Source organism: Oenanthe melanoleuca, chromosome 3 (assembly GCF_029582105.1).
Source record: "Oenanthe melanoleuca isolate GR-GAL-2019-014 chromosome 3, OMel1.0, whole genome shotgun sequence".
In the NCBI taxonomy this organism is placed as follows: Eukaryota; Metazoa; Chordata; class Aves; order Passeriformes; family Muscicapidae; genus Oenanthe; species Oenanthe melanoleuca.
This window is the reverse complement of record NC_079336.1, coordinates 84,534,821-84,544,173: the sequence shown is the minus strand read 5'-3', so window position 1 is coordinate 84,544,173 and position 9,353 is coordinate 84,534,821. Positions and strand designations below refer to the sequence as shown.

Below are 9,353 nucleotides of genomic sequence, written 5' to 3'. Positions count from 1 at the left end.
TGTCAAGGCAAGCTGGCAGAGCTGTGTGAGCAGTTTTCTAAAATGGTGCATTTATTCTATTTTTGGCATGAAAAGAGGCTTTCGTCTTCAGGCTGTCAAGCAAGTCCCGTGACAAAAAACGAACACCTAGCTTCAAAGACAGCTAAATGCCCCAGCCTTATTTAAGATCTTGCCTCCACTGAAATCAGAGCCATTCTGACATTGGATCAAAGTCTGTAAAAGCAAAGAGTCCAAATGTTTTCTTTTGAGAAGATGTAGCCGATCATATTGAATCCCTTTTTCAAGAAAGGGAAAGAAGCTGCTCTGTTAGACTTGGATTTGTTTCAAAGATCGTGGCTGACAGATGCATTGTTCTGAAAACTGCTCCTGCCAGTTTTTTTATCTATTACACCTGCATTAATATTCAGTGCAAATGAGTCCTCATTTTGGTCTTTGAATTACTACTGTGATCATTGGTGCTGAAATTGAGAAAGGAAATGATATTTCTCCTATATCTTTGCTGCACATCAAAGTCTGAAATAGTGCTTCCTACAGGAGATGTGCTGCTCTCAAGAGTTGTCTTGCTGTAATAGCTTCAAAAACAGTTTCTGGGAGGAGCATTGTAAATTGCTGTGCATTACCTACTTGACCTTGGCATGCAGACTCCCCACAAGTAGTAACTCCAAACTGGATCACTGCTGAGAAAAGGATACACAGGAGCTTCCAGCCTGCTCAGTGAGTGATTTGGCCTTTCAACCTACTCCTGGAGAAGAATGAGGGCTGTTGCTAATGTGGGTGCTCTCCTAGCTGTAGGCACGTTTTCTTTAAATCCAAGAAGCTTGCTACAAACATGGTGTCTTCCAGTGTTTCTGCTTGCTTTCAGCTTCAGAGTCTTGAATGGTGATGACCAATATTGAATTGAAGAAAACATCTAATGGCTTTCACTGAAGAAATCTTCTAGTTGCCCATCTTTACAATATTCTATGCATTTTTGCAGTCAAGGAAACCTTTAGGCACATAATGAAATCAAAAACTGCTGAGAAGAAAAACATGATTTTTGGTTTGATCTTAATGTAAAGAAGCAAACCTTTTGTCTTGAAAGGATACCTTAAAAACTTTTACCCTCCTTTTTCTCCCCTTACTCTGCCCAGCACTGTAGTGCCTGCATTCACATCAGCCCTGATTCCAGCAGTACATCAAGAAGATGAGAGATGCTTAAAATGCGTGTTTCCATAAACTTTCCCAGGCAGTCTTTTCTTCATCTCTCTGATTGAAATACAACTTCTTGCCTCCAATCCAGTTCATCCCCAATGTTTCCTGGCATTTCTGCTTGAGGGGCCTGAAATGGAACAACTGAAAAAACAAAGACACCTTACCCCCCAAAAATTTACACTTTGGTATTTATGGGAATGCACCAGATTTCAGGTGTCTTTATTGTGTCATGAGAGGTTTTAGCAATTGTTTTGGAGAACTCTATGGTAATATATTTTGGAAGTTTGCTTTCCTCAGTGGTAGCAGAGTATTTGCGCTGAGAGAACTGCTGGAATGACAGTGGTGCTGTGGATTTGACTGATATCTGTCTTGCTGCTCATACCTCATAACTGAATATGGACTAGCTGAAAAAAACAAAAGAACAAAAAATGGCAGCCTGCATGTCTTCAACTTCCTCTACCCATTTTTTCCATCGTACGGCAGTGATAATTGTATCATTGTCCTCCTTTCTGGAATTTCAGAAAAAGTGTGTTTTTACAATCTGTTACACATCACACTGGGCTATTAGTTGCCACAGTTTCCTAGAATAAGTGATCATCAAAAAGGTCCCATTATATTAAAGGCATTTTATTGTAATGTTGTGCAGCTCTGTTTCAGCAGAAGTCTCATTACTTTCTGAATTTGCTCACCAGATATTGATCAGCAGCTTTCAAATAAAAGGTATTCACAAATTATTCACACGTACTGCCCAAACGCCACAAGGGTGACAAGTTGTCATTATTACTGTTGAGCCTTACATTTAATATCAGTAGCCAGTCCAGTAAGTGATGAAAGATGTGTTGTGGATTTTGAGAACCTTGCAGAGGCAAACAGACTCTTTTCCTTTGACAAACACCATCCAACACTAGATGGCACACTTGGCCTCAAGATCACAGCCACTTGTGCCTGTCGTCGTGTCACCCAAGCGCTTTCCTGCTTTGGTCTCTTTTCCACAGTTTCTAATAAGAAATGTCTGTGAAGTTACAGGGTACAGCTGAGCAACTCTAGTACAGGAATTTTGAATACTCTGTCGGGTGTTCTTCCCCAAGATGCTTCATTTTTCAGATTTCGAAAGAAAAATTGTAAAATCCCTAAATATGGAGAGAAAATAGGAGAAACTGGAATGCAAATAGTAGAGTCTTTTAGTAAATCCTAAAAAAAAAAAAAAAGAAAGAAAAGGGGATGAAAAACTACTTTCACCATTTTCCCCCTCCTCTATTCCATCTCCATCATCTATTATTCTTACGCTGGCAGATTAAAAATAGTTGCATAACCTAAAAATAAATTGCTTCATGTCAATTTGATCCAAGCCAAAAATTAATTTTGTTACAATTCTTTATTTTATCACTGAACCAAAATCCACATTTTCAATGTTCCTAAAGCAAAGTGATACACTTAGCCTCTGCCTGTGTCAGGAGCTGCCTCTGCCTGTGTCAGGAACTAGAGATATATAATGGGATTGGGATTAAAGAGCAAAGTGGATGGACCTAAGGATCCAATGTTCACACAAATGAGATTCAGGGAAGTTACTTTGACTGTCTCTAATCTGGTCCTATGGGCTGGATTTCCATACATCAGCCAAGGCTTTGGAGCTCAATCTCTGGTGTAATTGCATTGGCCTTGGTGATGGCCAGAGACCAGCTAGAACTTAATTTGACTACTGCTGTGAAAGACAATAGAAATATTTCTATAAATACGTTGTCAACAAAAGGAAAACTAAGGAGAATCTCTATCCTTTATTGGATGTGGGGTGAAACATTGTCACAAAGGAAGAGGAAAAGATTGAGGTACTTATTGCCTTCTTTGCCTTAGTCGTTAATAGTAAGACCAGATGTTTTCCATGCATCCAGCCCCCTGAGCTGGAAAGCATTGATGCAGAGAAGAAAGAAGCCCCCATATTCCAAGGCAAAATGGTCAGGGACCTGCTGCACCACTTAGACACACATAAATCTTAATTTCCCAGCAGTCCCAGATAACCAAGGAGGTTGCAGTTGGCTGGAAATTAGCCAGTATGACACCTACAGGAAGGGTGAGAAGGAGGAGCCAGGGAACTACAGGTTTATCAGTCTGACCTGAGTGTCATCACACGGCATGTGCAGGACAACTAGGGGATCAGACTCAGCCAGCATGGATTTGTGAAAGTCAGGTCCTGCCCGACTGACTTGGTCTCTTTCTATGGCACGGTGGCACTGCTGAGTGCATGAGGAAAAGGCTGTAGATGTTATCTGTCTAGACACTAGTATAGCCTTGGACACCATTCTTCACAGCATTCTCCTGGAGAAACTGACTGCTCATGGTTTGGACATGGTTTGGGTGAAAAGCTGGCTGGATGGCCAGAACCAGACCCAGAGAGGTGGTGAATGGAATTACATCCAGTCGGCAGCTGGTCACCAGTGAGGTTCCCCAAGGCTCAGAATAGGGGTAGATCCTGTTTAATATTTTCATCAACAGCCTCGGTGAGGTAATCAAGTGCCCCCTCAGTCAATTTGGGTGGAGACAGCATCAAGTTGGGTGGGAGTGTTGATCTGCTGAGTGCCCTGGACAGGCTGGATAGATGGGCTGAGGACAATGGTATGAGGTTCAACAAGGCTCAGTTCCGGGTCCTGCCCTTGTTCACAACCCCATGCAACACTGCAGGCTGCAGGCAGTGTTTGGAAAGCTGCCTGATGGAAAAGGACATGGGAATGCTGGTCAACAGCCAGCTGAACACGAGCCAGTGTGTCCAGGTGGCCAAGAAGGCCAATGTCATCCTGGCTTGGATCAGCAATAGTGTGGTCCAGCAGGACCAGGAGAGCGATTGACCATCCCTCTGTACTCAGCATTGGTGAGGCTGCACTTCAAGGGCTCAGTTTTGGGCCTCTCATTGCAAGAAAGACATTGAGAGGGTTGAGAGAAGGGCAACAGAGCTGGTGGAGGGTCTGGGACACAAGTCTTATAAGGAGCAGCTGAGGGAGCTGAGGGTGTTTATTCTGGAGAAAAGGAGGCTCAGGGGAGACCTTATTTCTGTCTTCAATTACCTGAAAGGAGGATATAGTGAGGTGGGGGTATGAGAGGAAATGGTCTCAAGCTGAGCCAAGGGAGGTTTAGGCTGGATATTAGGAAAAATTTCTTCATAGAAAGGGTTGTCAAGCACTGGAACAGACTACCCTGGGAAACAGTGGAGTCACCATCCCTGGACATATTTAAAATATGTGTAGATTTGGTGCTGAGTGGCATGGATTGGTGATGCTTGTCAGTGCTGGGATAATGGTTGGACTCAATCATCTTCAAAGTCTTTTCCAACCCAAACTATTCTATGATTCTGATCTCCTGAGACAGAGCTTTCCATAGTATTACAAAATCTCCTTTAAAACCTGGTTTGGTTATGCCTGAAAAACATATACTTCCCTTTCCATGAATGGTTCTTAGAAGTTCTTAAGAATGAAAATATGTCTTTTGATGCCATCAGTGCAGTGTGCAGACACCTGAGTTTATCTGTACTTCACTCTATCACTGAACTGTGGAAAAAGTCATTTCACTTAGCTACTGGGAATAGAAGCTTTCCTGAAGCCCTTGTCTCACTAAAGTATTCTTAGCTGTTCTTTAGTTTTATGTGAAAATGCACATATTCTCTGTGGTATTTCTGCCCCATCCTTTACCATTTTTTCCATTTTACCAGGCCAGGTAGGTGGCCTAGACACACAGTCCTGAGGCTGCATTGCTGATATCCAAGTACAGATTTCTGCTGTCCTGTTATGGACCTTCTCTACTCAACTGGGATTATTAACAGAGTATGATCTCCCCAGTGAGAGCCTAGGTTCAGATGTTTCTTTTTGTTGAAGGGCTGGAAGTAGGATACAAAGCATGGCTTTCTGTCAGAAGACAGGAGTCCTGACCTGGCAAATGCAGTGCAGAGATATTTTTTGCACTCTGGTACCTCTTGGTGCCAAAGTTTGCTCTAAATGTTTTAAAATAATTAGGCATTGATTACATCTAAATTTCTGCCTTTCCGCCATTGTAATTTACCTAATTTTAGCTGCATTGTTAATGATTTATATAAATGAAAGTGGAAGGAAATTAGAGCATAGAAATCTTAGGAAGTAAAAAAGAGCCTTCTTTAACTGTCCACAGAAGTAATAAATGCATCGATTTTAGGAGTTCAGCATCCTAATTTTTACAATCTCTGAAATATCTCCCAGCTGGATAAAAAAAAGCAGGAAAGCCAGCCCTGTCTAGCTGACACAATGCCAGAAACCTAATAAAGGGAATGCAGCATTGGAAAGTACAAAAGTCAACATGTCAACATAAATCAACTTTGTCAGAATGAAACAGATGTGTCCATTTGTTGGTAGATCAGATTAACGTAAATCAAGGCAGTATAAAGGTTACACATTATAGGGATTTGTGACTGGTAAACTTTCATAGTGGGATCAGAGATAGTAATCATCTGGCAGTGGGAATAAAAAGTCAAAGTGAAGCTTAAATGCTGAATCAAAAATCAGTCCTGTTAATGTCTAACATGCTGGGGTCAAAAATTCATAAGAGTCCAGCTGTGAAAATAAGATGGGAGCTGTATTAGTTTTCTCCATTCTGTATCTCACATTTAAGTGTTGTCAGTTGATGAGGGTTTGTCCCTTGGGAATTGTCGTGGGGTACTTTAGTCCATGTAAAGTGAAAATTTTGCATCACACAGAGGATCTTGTGAAATTCTGTAAAGCATGAGGACAGCATGCTGAGATTCATAATGGCAAGGAAGGAACAGTAGAAACAGTAATCTGCCACATGCCCTTATCTAAAAGTGGTTCTTGACAAAGGAGGCAGCGTGTTTGCAGTGTGGAAGCCAACAGAATCTGGGACACATTTTAACAGTCAGTGGTTATTAATGGATAAAGACAGGTAACTTTAGATGGATGTTGACATAAAGAACTGTTTAAAATAAATAGAAAACCCAGTGGACTCATTCTTTTCATGCCTTTCAATACTATTTCTGTTTGTGGCATTGTGTGAAGTTTCATTACTGGGTCAAAAGTTTGATGTAAACAAGCAATAAGCTCTCTAGCAGGATTTATATACTGAGAAAACATAAAATAAGAAAACAAATCACAGACAGCTTCTTTAAGGCACATGGTGCATAGTGTCAAAGCAAACATTTTATAAAGCTTTTTATACTTCGTCCATTTTTCTTCTTTGTTTTCAAATGATAAGTTCACAATTCATTGCTTATGAGTCCATAAATTTCTACATTTATGTAACATTTTAATGTCATGGTTGTACAGTTTACTCAAAAGAAAGAATCTAAATCAAACAAAGAATAAACTTCAAATAAAATTAATGCAGTCTCTCTTCTTTCCTAAAAATTATTTGCAATCCATGTCATATTCATTAACCCATGTGATTTGAGTTCAGACCTACTTAAGAATCACTTTGCTCTGTATTTGGCTTCATTCTCTTACTCTCAGTCAGTGGTGCTTTCCAAAGAGTAAGATGCTAATAAACTCAAGGACACATCACATCTCTCTGTGAGGGGTGTAGTATGTTTTTACACAGAATTGTTTATTTAAGGTATGCAAAGGATTTTCCAGTGTGTATTTGTCTAGTATATTTAGCGTTATTTTATAGATGGGACACTGAGTGACATAAAAACTGTGGGCAGATGATACCATTACCTGACTTTTCTTGTAATAGTCTAAATGTAACCTAAGGAAGGTTGTGAAGATGTTGGCTGAGGCTGATGTGCCCCTGAGTCTGTTTGTTTCCCCAACTTTATGACTATCCATCTGTGAGTAACTGAAGCTCTGAAACATGGAAGTCACAATCTGAAATGGTGATTTGTTCAAGATAACAGTGATGACTATGGCAAAATTGTGATGATATTACCTAAATATCCCAATTCTCATTTTACCATCATGATTATGAGATCATGTTGCCTCCTGCCCTATAAATAAATGAAAACAGCATTTCAACAATAAAAATAAATTTCTCATGCATCTATTTATCCTCAGAAAATACAACCTGAGAACAATGTCTATAACTAGCATAACGTCATGGTATCAGAAGCACAGATTCTATGATTCTTATTTAAATATATTTTAATATATTTTATTCAATTTTCCTGTGACTTTCATGTAGAAGACAGTAATACCTCTCGTGAATAAGCTTGCTATATGTTTTCCAAATTATCAATAGTGGCTTTAAGTTTCAGATAAATCACCAAAATGCCAACTGACTTGTCTACTACATTGTGGGGAGCACACTGAGTTGCACAAGTTTCCTCAGTACAGTGTAATGTCAGTATCCTGTGAGGGAGGCAGTTCTCAATAATAGGAACCTGATCCTGTAGCATTATGAGTTGTGATAGACCTAGAGAAGAAAGAATTCTGAGCTAGGAACTCTCAGTGACCATCATCAATGGAGGGGAAAATACAGTATTGGCAGAAAGATCTGCAGACAGGCAGTGAAGGTAACCACAGACTTGTAGAGCAGATGAAAAATGAAAGATCCCACTGAAATAAATGTTGTTGTTTTAGAGTGTGCTCAAGGTGAGTTTCACTTCAGACATGAAGTCTGTCAACATTGAAAATCATTCACTGGTGTTGATTCAGTAATGTCAGGTACTGACTGAGGCTGGAAAATACAGCATGGGTGGAAAAGTACTCCTTCCTGCAAACATTTGAGTTTTCTTGGAAGTTTCCTGTCTGAATACTGACCTGGTCTGACCCTATTTAGTCTGTGAGATCTGATGAGATCAAAGCCTGAGGTTATGGCACTAAACTAAGAAAAGTGATAACAAAACAAAAATGGCATGATTGACAGGGTAGTAGGCTGAACACAATAAAGCTAAGGAGAACTATGTGTATGTATTCCACTCCTTAATATCCTCTTTGTAGATAAGAAAAATAAGCCTCACCCTAGAGCTAAAATAGTAATGGGATGAGGGCTGCCTGCCTTACTTGATGGCCATAAACAATAAGTATATTATACAAAGATGGATTACTGAAATGGAAAGTGGGTACTCATGAGATATTACCTTGAGGCAGGACTGAAGCAGGAGCTATCCTGGCCCCCTGTGCTGTCTACAGTTATCTCCTTTTGGCGGCCCCACATTTCTCAGTAAGCTGTGATATGACCCTGTGTAGTCCAGCTTTAGTGCTTTTCACTGTCAGGTTCATTGAGGCTATAGAAGACTATTTTGCTTGGAGAAAAAAAATAGATATGTGAACTAGTCACTGAAAGCATTTACAGATAAAAGAAGAAGTCAGCAGAAAGCTGTCTAAAGAGGTTTCTTTTGTAGTGCACTGAGGAAAAGAAGCTCCTTTTGACAATAACAAAAATGGCAATAGAAGAGTTACATAAGAAAGTTCAGGTCCCTTTTTTGTGCCCGTGTTTTTCACTAATCTTGAAAATTATTGAGACACATGCTATTAAGGTTGTGATGTAATGATATTGAACTCATTTAACAGAACTTGAATGGCAGATTTTTCCCTCTGCAATGAGTACTGGAAGCAACTTCAGAAATTAGGCCAAGTTCTGATGTTACTTGTAGCATAATAAAGGGAAACTGGATAAATATCAAAGGAATTGTTTTAGATTGTTACCAAATTTATCTATATCTATATCTATATCTATATCTATATCTATATCTATATCTATATCTATATCTATATCATCTATATCTATATCTATATCTATATCTATATCTATATCTATATCTATATCTATATCTATATCTATATCTATATCTATATCTATATCATCTATATCTATATCTATATCTATATCTATATCTATATCTATATCTATATCTATATCTATATCTATATCTATATCTATATCTATATCTATCTATATCTGGTCAATCCTCAGAGCATCTATATTTCAGTTTTTCAGAAAATTAGCACATTTTCTAAACATCTTTGATTTCCACAGACTATTTTATATGCAAGCTGAAGGCTCATATAAATCTTCTCTTCAGTTGGAACAAACCAGGACAGATCAAATGTCCCTGAGGCTTTTTTATCCAGTATTCCAGTTCAAGATAGAAATGCAAATACATTTAATGAGAAATTACTCAGAAGGTTTCCTATTTTAGAGGCTCAGAACTGGTTTGCAATTTCTGGATATGAATTAGAGCTGGTGGAAATTTT

General features: G+C 39.1%; 1 pseudogene; it reads left to right on the top strand.

Annotated features, from left to right (window-relative positions):
* Window positions 1-3,803: 3,803 nt before the first annotated feature.
* Window positions 3,804-4,456, top strand: LOC130250865 (uncharacterized; annotated as a pseudogene).
* The last annotated feature ends 4,897 nt before the right edge of the window (window positions 4,457-9,353 follow it).